The sequence below is a fragment of the Macrotis lagotis genome, chromosome X (assembly GCF_037893015.1).
Source record: "Macrotis lagotis isolate mMagLag1 chromosome X, bilby.v1.9.chrom.fasta, whole genome shotgun sequence".
NCBI lineage: Eukaryota > Metazoa > Chordata > Mammalia > Peramelemorphia > Peramelidae > Macrotis > Macrotis lagotis.
In genome coordinates, this window is record NC_133666.1 from 44434318 (window position 1) to 44446990 (window position 12673).

Sequence of the window (12673 nt, forward strand, 5' to 3'; positions counted from 1 at the left end):
TCTACAAAACCAAATTTTGTCCCTAGCATATATATTCCCCATATTATTTTACATATTGAGGAATTGGGGCTCAGAAACTGACAGCATCATGAGAATCGTAGCTTTACCCCCAGAAGATGTGGTTATCCTTGTATCCATCCCCCAAATTATTTTATAGACACAGGAACCGAAGTTCAGAAACTCACAGCATCATGGGAACCTTAGATTTCCTACATGAAGTTGTGGCTGTCATTGTATCCATCTTTCCTATTATTTTCCAGAGAAAGGAACTGAGGCTCTGAAACTGGCAGCAACTTGGGAATCATAGCTGTATAACCAAAAGTTGTGGCTATCATTGTATCCATCCCCCATATTATATTACATATAGAAGTACTGAGTCTCAGAAACTAGCAGAATCTTGTGAATCATAAATTTACAACCAGAAGTTGTGGCTATCATTGTATCCAATGCCATATTATTTTACTGAGAGAGATATTGAGGTTCAAAAACAGGCAGCATCTTGAGAATCATATCTTTACAATCAAAACTTAAGGCTCTCATTGTATCCGACCTTCGTATTATTTTAAAGATAGAGGCACTGAGGCTCAGAAACTGGCAGCATCTTGGGAATCATTGCTTTACTATCAGATGTTGTGGCTCTCACTTTATTTATCTTTCATATTATTTTCTATATTGAAGAACTGAGGCTCAAAAACTGGAAGCATCTTGGGAATTATTCCTTTCCAAGCACAAGTTGTGGATATCATTGTATCCATCCCCCATATTTTACAGATAGAAAAACTTAACTTCAGAAGCTGGCATCATCTTGGGAATCATAACTTTAGACCCAGAAGTTGTATCTATCATTGTATCTATCTTTCCTATATTTTTGCAGATACAAGAACTCAGGCTCTGAAACCGCCAGCATCTTGGGAAACGTAGATTTCCTACCTGATATTGTGGCTTTCATTGTATCCATGCCCGATATTATTTTACAAATAGAGGAACTGAGGCTCAGAGACTGGATGCATCTTAGAAATCATGGCTTTCCAAGTACATGTTGTGGATATCATTGTATACTTTTTTCATATTATTATACTAATAGAGGAACTGAGGCTCAGAAACTTGCAGCATCGTAGAAATTACAGCTTTTATAATCAGTAGTTATGTCTATCATTATATGCATTCCCTCATATTATTTTTAATTTTTTTTTATTTAAGTCAGTGGGTTTAAGTGACTAGCCAAGGTCACACAGCTAGGTAATCATTAAGTGTCTGAGGCCGGATTTGAACCCAGGTACTCCTGACTCCAGGGCCAGTGCTTTATCCACTGTGCCACCTAGCTGCCCTTCCCTCATATTATTTTACAGATACAGGAACTGAGGTTCAGAAACTGGGAGCATTGTGGGAACTGTAGATTTCCTACCCAAAGTTGTGGTTAGCATTGCATCCATCCCCCATATTGTTTTACTGATAGAGGAACTGAGGCTCTGTAGCATACTGGGAATCATAGCTTTACAACGAGAAGTTGTGGTTAGCATTGTATATCTTTCATATTATTTTATAGATACAGGAATTGGTGTTTAGAAATTGGCAACATGGGCAGCTAGGTGGCACAGTGGATAAAGCACTGGCCCTGGAGTCAGGAGTACCTGGGTTCAAATCCGGTCTCAGACACTTAATGATTACCTAGCTGTGTGGCCTTGGACAAGCCACTTAACCCCATCTGCCTTGCAAAAAAAACCCTATAAAAAAAGAAAAAAAGAAATTGGCAACATCTTGGGAATTGTTGATTTCTTGCATGAAGTTGTGGTTGTCATTGTATCCAAGCCCCATATTATTTTACAGATAGAGGAACTGAGGCTTAGAGACTAGAAACACTGTGAAACCCATAGCTCTTCAAATAGTAGCTGTGACTATCATTGTATCCATCCCCTTTATTATTTTACAGATCGAGGAACTGAGGCTCAGGAATTGGCAGCATCTTGGGAATCATAAGTTTTGAAGCACACGTAGATATCACTGTATACCTCTTTGATATTATTTTACATATAGAGAAATTGAAGAAACTGTTAATCATAGCTTTCCAAGTATAGGTTGTGGCTATCATTGTATACCTCTTTCATAATATTTTACAAATAGAGGAACTGAGGCTTAGATATTGGTAGCATCTAGCTTGTTAACCTGAATTTGTGTCTTTCATTGTATCCATTCACCAAATTATATAACAGAGGACCTAAGGCTTAGAAATTGGTAGCATCGTGGGAATCATAGATTTCCAAATAGAAGTTGTGGTTCTCATTGTACCCAACCCCCATAATATATGACATAGAGATACTGAGGCTCAGAAGCTGTGAGCATCTTGGGAATCATAGCTTTACAACTAGAAGTTGTGGTTAGCATTGCATCCATCCTCCATATTGTTTTACTGATAGAGGAACTGAGGCTCCATAGCATACTGGGAATCATAGCTTTACACTCCGAAGTTGTGGATATCATTGTATATCTTTCATATTATTTTACAGATACAGGAATTGGTGTTTAGAAATTGGCAACATCTTGGGAATTGTTGATTTCTTACATGAAGTTGTGGTTGTCATTGTATCCAAGCCCCATAATACTTTATAGATAGAAGAACAGAGTCTCAGAAATTGACAGTATCTTGGTAATCTTATCTATACAACCAAAACTTGTGGCTGTCATTGCATCCATCTTTCACATTATTTTCCACAGAAAGGAACTAAGGCTCTGAAACTGACAGCATCTTGAGAATAATAGCTACAAAACAAGAAGTTGTGGTGATCACTGCAACCATCCGCCATATCTTATTACATATGGAAGAATTGAGCCTCATAAACTGGCAGCATCTTAGAAATCATAGGGTTCCAACCAGAAGTTGTGGCTAACATTTTATCCATCCCCCATATTATTTTACAGATAGAGGAATGGAGGTTCGGAAACTGGCAGCATCTTGGGAACCATAACTGTACAACCAAAAGTTGTGGTCATCATTCTATCCATCCCCCATATTACTTCACAGAGAGAGCAACTGAAGTTAATAAACTGTCAACATACTTGGAATTACATATTTCCTACCTGAACCTGTGACTGTCATTGTATTTATCTTTCACATTAATTCAGATACAGGAAATGAGGCTCAGAAACTGGTAGCATCTTAAGAATCACAGCTTTACAACTAGAAGTTGTGGTTAACATTGCATCTATCCCCCATATTGTTTTACTGATAGAGGCACTGAGGTTCAGAAACTGGCAGCATCTTGAGAATCATAGCTTTACAACCAAAACTTGTGGCACTCATTGTAACCATTCTTCATATTATTTTACAGATAAAGGCACTGAGGCTCAGATATTGGAAGCATCTTGAGAATCAAAGCTGTACAACCTGAAGTTGTGGCTCTCATTGTATCCATCCTTCATATTACTTTACATATAGAGAAATTGAGGCTCAGAAACTGGCAGCATCTTCAGAATCACTGATTTCCAACTAGTAAATGTGGTAACGTTATATCCATCTCCCATAAGATTTTTTTTAGGTTTTTGCAAGGCAAATGGGGTTAAGTGGCTTGCCCAAGGCCACACAACTAGGTAATCATTAAGTGTCTGAGACCGGATTTGAACCCAGGTACTCCTGACTCCAGGGCCAGTGCTTTATGCACTGTGCCACCTAGCCGCCCCTATCTCCCATAAGATTTTACAGATATAGGAATTGAATTTCAGAAACTGGCAGAATTGGGGGGAATCATAGCATTACAACCAGATGTAGCTATCATTAAATCCATTTTTCATATTATTTTACAGATATAGGTACTGAAGCTCAGAAACTGGTAACATCTTGGGAATTGTATATTTCCTACCTGAAATTGTGGCAGTCATTGTACCCATGCCGCACATTATTTTACAGAGAGTAGAACTGAGGTTCAGAAACTGGCAACATTTTGAGAATCATAACTTTCTATGGACATGTTGTGGATAACATTGTATCCTCTTATATTATTTAACAGAGCAACTGAGATTCAGAAACTTGTAGCATCTGGGGAATCATAGCTTTTCAACTAAATATTGTGTCTACAATTATATCCCTCCCCCATATTATTGTTGAGAAAAAAACTGAACATCAGAAACTGGCATCATATAAGGAATCATTGCTTTATAAACAAAACTTGTGGCTATCATTTATCCCTCTTTCATATTATTTTACAGGTAGAGGAACTGAGGGTCAGAAACTGACAGTATCTGGTGAATCATAGCTTTCCAAGTAGATATTGTGGCTATCATTGAATCCATCTCCCATATCATTGTTGAGACAGACCAACTGAGCTTCAGAAAGTGGCAGCTTCTTGTCCCATGCATCCAAAAGTTGTGCTTATCATTGCATCCAACTTTAATATTATTTTACAGTTAGAGGACCTGAGTGAGGCTCAGAGACTGGCAGCATCTTGGGAATCATAGCTACATAACCCAAAGTTGTAGCTATCGTTGGATTCATCCCCCATATTATTTTACAGATAGAGGAACTCAGGCTCAGAAACTGGCAGTGTCTAGGGAATCATAGCTTTACACCCAGAAGTTGTGGCTATCATTGTATCTATCTTTCTTTTTATTTTACAGATACAGGAACTGAGGCTCAAAACCTGGCAGCATCTTGGGAATCATAGATTTCCTACCTGAATTTGTGACTGGCATTGTATCCAAGCCCCATGTGATTTTACAGGAAGAGGAACTGTGGCTCAGATACTAGAAGCATCTTGGGAATCATAGCTATCCAACCCTGAGTTGTGGATATCATCGTATCTAACCCCCATATTATTGTTGAGATAGACAAACAGCTTCAAAAAGTGGCAGCATCTTGGGAATCATACCTACACAGCAAACAATTGTGGTTATCGTTGCATCCATCCCCTATATTATTATTCCAATAGAATAACTGAAGTTCAGAAACTGGCAAAATCTTGGGAATCATAATTTTGCCACCAGAAGTTGTGACTATCATTGCATCCATCCCCCGTATTATTTTGCAGATAGAGGAACTCAGGCTCAAAATCTGGTAGCATCTTGGGAATCACAGCTGCACACCCAGAAGTTGTGGCTATCATTGTATCTATCTTTCATATTATTTTACAGATACAGGAACTGAGGCTCAAAACCTGGCAGCATCTTGAGAATCATAGATTTCCTGCTTGAAGTTGTGGCTGTCATTGTATCTATTCCCCATATCATTTTCCCTATGGAGTAACTGAGACTCAGAAACTGGCAGCCTCCTGGGAATCAAAGGTTTACCACCAGAAGTTGTGGCTATCATTATATCCATCCCCCCATACTATATTACAAATAGAATTGAAGTTCAGAAACTGGCAGCATCTTGAGAATCTTAATTTACAACCAAATCTTGTGGCTCTCTTTGTATCCACCCTTTATATTATTTTACAAATTAAGGCTCAGAAACTGGTAGCATCTTGGGAATCATAACTTTTCAGCTAGAAGTTATAGCTAACATTTCATTCATCTCCCATATTATTTTACTGATAGAGTAACTGAGACTCAAAAACTGGCAGCACCTTGGGAATCATAGCTTTACCACTGGAAGTTGTGGCTAACTTTGCATCCATCCCCCCCCCCATATTATTTTACATGTAGATGAATTGATGCTCAGAAACTGGTAGCAAATTGGGAATCAAAGTTTTACAACTAGAAGTTGTGGCTAACATTGCATTCATTTCCCATAGTATTTTACAGATGGAGTAACTGAGGCTCAGAACTGGCAGCATCTTTGGAATCATAGCTTTTCATCTAAAAGTTGTGGCTACCATGGTATCCATCTCCCATATTATTTTACTGAAAGAGGAACTGAAACTCCTAAACTGGCAGCATCTTGGGAATCATGGCTTTACAAGCAAAATTTGTGGCTATCATTGTATTCATCCTTCATATTATTTTACAGATGGAGGCACTGAGGCTCAGAAACTGGCAGCATCTTGGAAATCATACCTTTCCAATTCGCAGTTGTAGCTATCATTATATCAGCCCCCCCCCCCCCCGTTATTTTGCAGAGAGAGAAACAGAGGCTCAGAGCTTGGCAGCATCGTGGGCATCATAGCTTTGCAACCAAATCTTTTCGCTATTATTGTACCCGTTCTTTATAGTATTTTACAGGTGGAGGAACTGTGAAACTGGCGGCATCCGGGGCATGACCGCTTTAGAATTCGAAGTGGTGGCGACCATTCTAGCCATCCCCCACCTTAGGTTATACGTTCTGCCTCAGTTCGTGTGTCTGTAAAAGCATAGGAAAGATGGGCTGAAGGCTGACGGGACTCGGCCAGGGTATCGCCAGCTGGAAGTCTCCCAAGAAAGCTTCACGATGCCGGCTCGTGGCGATCCCCGCAGCCTGCCTGGCCACCCCCTCCGCCCCGCCACCCTGGGGGGCCATCTGGGGAAGGCTGCGCTCCCCGAACCCCCTTTTAGTGCAGAAAATAAAAGATGCCAAAGTCAAGTCCGTTTTAGCCACCCAAGTTCTTGGGTTATCGGGGTTGAGCAGCAGCCCGGGGGGGGGGGGGGGGGGGGGCGGGGTCTGCCGCGGGGGCCCAGGTGCGGCCTCCAGCCCCGCCCCGCCCGGCCTGGGGAGCAGCCACCCCCGCGGGGGCCGGGCGGCGCGGAGCTTTCTGGGTAGCAAGGAGTCGCCAGGTGCCTGCTAATGGCGGCGGCGGCGGCGGGGCTGGAGGCCGCAGAGGCGTTGGGAGGGGCCGCCTGAAAGGCCCCCTCCCGCCCCCGCTTCCTCTTCCTCCTTCGCCTCCTCTCCCGCGCAGCCCCCCGCGCAGCCCGCAGCTAGGCCGGAGCCAGCCGCCCCCCAGCTTCGAGGCGCCGCCATGGACCCGGGGGCGCCGGGCGCGGACGGCGGCGGGGGCCTGGGCGGCTTCGGGACCGGCCGGAGGCCTCCGCGGCCCGTGGGCGCGCTCGCCGTGGGCTCGCGGCAGCCCAGCGTGGAGACCCTGGACAGGTGAGAGTGGGGGCCCGGGCCGGCCCCCCGTGCTTTAGCTTTTGGGGCCCCCCCAGCCTGCAAGTGCGGATCCCTGGCGCGCTTCCTACGCAAAGCCTGGGCCGGCCCAGGTGAGACTTGGCGCCCCCCGCGCCGCCCCGGGCGCGCCCCCTCTGCCCCCGGACCCTGCTGCGGCTGCCCGCAGCCCCTTTGTTTGCCCTTCCTCCGGCCCCGTTTGTCTAAGCAAGTCTGCCAAGTGCCCAAGCGCGGGGGCCAAGGAAAGGGTTCCGGACGGGCACTTTTCTAGCCCGGCCGAGGGGCGCCCCGGAGCCTCTCGAGGCCCTTGGGAAGGGCACGCAGACGCTTCGCGGAATGAACGTTCTGTTCGAAAGACAGGTTCCTCATTCTGGGACCCATTGGGCAGGCAAGGAATCTGGAGCGGAAAATGCCCTGTCGCTCGGCAGCTCTTCGAGCACCAGCATCGGGCTCTCTCCACAAACCTGATTCTCCGGTTTGCCCACTCTGTGCCAATTCATTGACAGCCCTGGCACCACAGGGCATTATACTGTCAGTTTCAGAGACCAGCTGCCCGTATCCTGCTCATCTCAAAGTGCTGAACTTTAGGGAGTTCCCAAAACAGTGAGCCACAAGGAAAAACTGCGCCTTGCTCCTGTCTTACTCGAATTGCACTTCCCTCTCTGGTTGCCTCCTTAAAAAATGGTTCCCTGCCAATGTCTTGTTTATAACTCACTTAGGAATGAAACTGGAAGCTTGAGAACACATGCTCCGAGCTTGTGGGGAAGAGGCACACTGTTCTGTGACTCCACACGGGCTAGCAGCTCCTTGCATTAGAACTTGCAATGCCCAAGAAGGGAGTAATTAGATCACCTCATTGTAGAACTGGGTCAGCAAAGGCTGCCAACATGCTTTAAGCCAACCTCCGCTTTTCCTATGGGACTAAAGGGAGTGTTGGTGAACAGTAGAGCTGGGAGTAGCACCTTCCTTCAGGATGCTTAGGCCAGCGTCCTTTCAGCTAACCACTTGGAAACGATTTATTTCAACTCTCTGAAGAGTGGGAACCACTAGAAGAAAAAGAGCAATCAAAACAACTGTAAAAAAAAAAAAGTACTAATCAGGGTACACTGGATAGAGCACCGGCCCTGGAGTCTGGAGGACCTGAGTTCAAATGAGGCCTCAGACACTTCATTGCCCAGCTCTGTCCTTGGGCAAGTCACTTAACCCCAATGCCTTAAATAAGTAAAATTAAAAAAAAATTCTAATCAAGAAAATAAATAGAACTTAAGGTTAACAGAACAATGAAAATTAACCCTTTTTCCTGCTTTCTCCCTGTTGAAGAGAACAGGTGGAAATAGTGATCTAGGAAAAGATGATTAAAAACATCCCATGCCCACTGATACTTTATTCTTTGTAGACTTAAGAAGAGATGTGCTTTCAAAAGGTCTAGAATGTTCTTAGCTCTGACCCCTGTAAAGTTAAGATGTCTTTCCTCCTTCCTTTATTTCCTAATGAATATTTGTGTGATTGCTTTTTTGTGCTAACAGAGCCTTGCCATCTGTATGATTAGAATGAAAACTATAATGAACCTTAAAAGTCTTTTAGTGCAACCTACTCATTGTACAGAGGAGGAAACTAAGAAAGATGAGGTTGAGTAATTTACTCTGGTAGCAAATAGCAGAGGCAGGGTTTGAACCCAAGATTTCTGATTCCAAGTCTAGTTCTCTTTCCTTAATACCATACTGCTCTTCAACCTGTTGCACTGAGCAAATATATGGAAACTTTGTGAAAGAATGGTTATGTTAAATAGCATAATGCATGGTGGCACTTGTAAAAATTGTACTGCTGATTAGAGCTGAAAATGAGACATATAACCTGAGGTTATCTTGTAATCTGCTTTAGCTTTAAAATAAATTTGGGTCAGCAAGCATTTGTTTAGTGCCTCCCATGTACTGTACCCAGGTAACAGACACAGAAAGACAAAAATGAAAGTAAAATTAAAACAGACTCCATCCTCTAAGGAGGAACAACCTATGGGAAGTATTCATAATATATTCATAAACAAGAATATACAAAATAAATAAAAACCATGGCCATTAGTTGGAGGATGACATTGTTATCTAGAAGGGCATCAGTAATAATGACTGCTCTAGGAGGTGATGCCTGAACTAAACTTTGCAGGAAACTAGGGAGTCTGAGATGGAGGTGAGGCAGGAAGGCCTCCAGAATTTTTAGGAACTTATGCCTTCCAGAAACAGGAGAAACTCTTTTTTAAAGAAACAGAGACAAAAGTTGGTTTTGTATAAAGAACAGCAGGAAAGAAGTCCAGTTCGACTGCATCACAAAGTGCCAGAAGTCTCATTAAGCTATAATAAACTTGAATTCTGGATTGAGCCTGCTTGTAAAGGGCTTTAAAAAAGCCAAGGAGTTTGTGCAGCAAGAATTTCCCTTTGCTGATGAAAAAGGGTAAGAACATCACTTGTATAAAAATATTCATAGCAACCCTGTTTGTGCTGGCAAACAATTGGAAATCAAGTAAATGTTGTTCAGCTGGGGAATGGCTTAGCAAACTGTGGTATATGTATATCATGGAACACTATTGTTCTATTAGAAACTGGGGAAGCCTGGAGGGATTTGCATGAACTGATGCTGAGTGAGATGAGCAGAACCAGAAAAACACTGTACACCCTCACAGCAACATGGGGGTGATGATCAACCTTGATGGACTTGCTCATTCCATCAGTGCAACAATCAGGGACAATTTGGGGCTACCTGTGATGGAGAATACCATTTATATCCAGAGAAAGAATTGTGGAGTTTGAACAAAGTTCAGGGACTATTCCCTTTAATTTGGGGGGGGGGGGGGAAACATATCTTATTGTCTGATCTTGTTATCTCTTATACTTTTTGTTTTTTCCTTAAGGATATGATTTCTCTCTCATCACACTCAATTTGGATCCATATACAACATGGAAACAAAGTAAAGAATGACAAATTGCTTTCTGTGGGAGGGGGTGGGGAAGATTGGGGGGAAAATTGTAAAACTCAAATAAAATCTTTAACCAAAAAATAAAATAATTAAAAAAAAAAGAAATTCCCTTTGGCAGCTATGTGGAGGAAAGAATGGAGAAGGGGATACAAGGGGAGACCTGGGAGGAAGTTGGTAGAATCGTCCAGGGGAGAGATAATGTGGGTTTGATCTGGGGGTGACCCCGTGAGTCAAAGAAAGGGGATTAATAATAGAGAAGAAGAGAGACAATCTACAAGAATTGCAATTGAGTAGATACAGGGGCTAGTCAGTGAGAATTATTGCTTTTCTTTATAACCAATAATGAAAGCAGGATACTCTTCCTTAGGGAACTTTCTCCAAGTGGGCACCCTCCTCTTTGTTTCTGTACTTCTGCCCCTGAATAGATATTGATAGTTGCCAGTTGTCCTTTGGGATCAAAGAGGACCACACCAACCAACCAAGTGATGGGTGACATGTCTTGCACAATTATGTTGATTCTAGTGAGGGGGATACTGTGCAAGCCCTCTTTCTCATTTGCCTTTACCAGAATTATTCTGCCCCATGACTTGATTGATAAGAAACAGAACTATTGGTGATGGTCTGACTGCTGCAGGAGTTTCTTGGCCTTGAATTGGTTTCTCTTCCTCCTGTATTAGGGAGGCACCACTGAGTACCACCAAAAGCGGGGTGTGGGGGAGCACATCTACATTTTTCTTTAGGTGAAATAAATTATTATACTTAGGAGGCAATAGCTACTACTTTAATAGGAATTACTGTACTTCCACCAAGGTCCTATTCTCAGCATGTTGAGTTGACTTTGGATTTTCAAAAACTCTTTACCAATGGAACAAAAGTTGTGGCACATACTAAACTACCAAGCATGAAAAGCTCAGAATCTGAGTCTGCCATCCCTGGATCAGTTTTTCAGAGAGGCTCATCCCCAGAGCAGTTCACCAGATGGTACATATTTTCAACTACAGCAACTCCTGAAGGCAATTTAAGGCTTAAGGAAGTACTCAGGAAATCTCAATTTCCCCGGGACTGTGCTGGCATTGTTGTTAGCCTTCATGGGGCCTTCTATCAGTCAGTAAATATTTGGGGACTTACTTGGTATAGAACTCCTTGACTAGTTTACACTTTTGATTCACTAAAATTGACCTTCATAAGTCCCTAAAATATTCAGATTTTCTAGTTTTTAAAATAATGAGAAAATTACTGCATACCCTAATAGCAACTATGAGCTAGACCTGCATAAGATAAAAATGCATTTGCTTTTGTAGACCTGAAGCCTTAGCTATGTTTGGTTGGTTGGGTTTTTGGTTTATTTATTTATTTATTTTTGATGGTGGGGAAGAGGGAATTGATCTTTTAATTTCCTCTGGTGCTCCTGCCAATGCAAGGTGCCACCTTCTCTAGAACTTTGCCTTAGAGGGGGCCAGAAGCATTGAGAAGTTGTCTGGGTTACCCTTTCTGTGGTCCTATGGCTAATGGGTGCCATTGATTGTTGAGGCTGACCCTCTAGCTTCTTTGCGTACTTTGCCTCTCATGAATGACATGAGCAACATTTTCTTTTTCATGGATTTCTTAACTGAATATATTTACAGAGAGTTGCACATATAATTCCAGAAATCTTCAAATGAAAATTTCCATATTTTGAGTTAAATGAATTCAAATACAAGTTACATTAACTATAACTATCTAAGAACTAGGTGTTGTAGAAAATATGCATCCTACAAAGCAATGGCTGTGTATTTAAGTTCACTTTCCCTTGGAAGCTCATATAATTTGAAAGATTTTAATTACAATCTTTCTTTTAGCCCTACAGGATCCCATGTTGAATGGTGCAAACAGCTCATAGCTGCTACAATTTCTAGTCAGATTTCAGGGTCAGTGCCATCTGAGAGCATATCCAGAGATTATCGGGTAAGTAACCTTGTTGGCCTCGTTGTTCTACCAACAGAGTAGTAGCTACTTAAGTGTGGTTTACTACCCTAGGTAGTATAGTTATATTTCTTTTGTCAGTTATGATCAAACTAAACTCATGTAGGCTAGTGAGATAGTTGGTTTTCACACTTGGGAATTCCATTTATTAGCCAGAGGTTGCTTCAGAAAGGCAGTGTAGCCTAGTGAATTGGGTGCTGGACTTGGAATATGGAAGACCTGGTTTCAAATATTATCTGTGTTGATGCTTGGGAAATCATTTGGCGCCTTTTGACTTCATTTTCTACATCTGTAAAACAAAGGGCTCAAACCTTGATGGCTTTAGGGGTGCCTTCCTGCTTTGTTTCTTGGGTACTATGAATATTGTCACAAAGTTATTGGGGTAGTTTTGGTTTTTTATTGTACCAGCCTTTAGTGATTTTTCTCCTGGCGCTTTCCTCATCCCATGACCAGAACAAAAGTAATCAGATGAAGTCCATTTTTATAGAGCTGAAAGGGGCTTGGGTCAGCTGACTGAGATTTAGCCAGCTTGTACTCTTTGAGATAATTGTTGAAGTCATGATGGAACTCTTGAAGAACATTGATATAAGTGAAAACACAAATCCCCAAACCATTGAAAGTATACTTGACAGTGGTAGGACTTCCTCCCTGTTAGGCTCTTTTCCTGCCATCCTGCTTAAGAAGACTGGAAGCCAGTTGTGTCTTTCCTGCTCCCCCCCAACTCTTTTACCAAGAGT

The 12673-nt window shown here is 42.4% G+C and overlaps 1 protein-coding gene across 3 annotated transcripts in view; it reads left to right on the forward strand.

The window, feature by feature from the left end:
* The first annotated feature begins 6903 nt into the window (after positions 1 to 6903).
* MTMR1 (myotubularin related protein 1) overlaps positions 6904 to 12673 on the forward strand; it is a 71547-nt gene continuing 65777 nt past the window's right edge. For all 3 annotated transcript variants that reach the window (XM_074200614.1, XM_074200616.1, XM_074200617.1), the window contains exons 1-2: positions 6904 to 6991; positions 11813 to 11918. The gene's annotated coding sequence lies outside the window, so the exon portion shown is untranslated. The remainder of the gene's footprint in view (positions 6992 to 11812; positions 11919 to 12673) is intronic.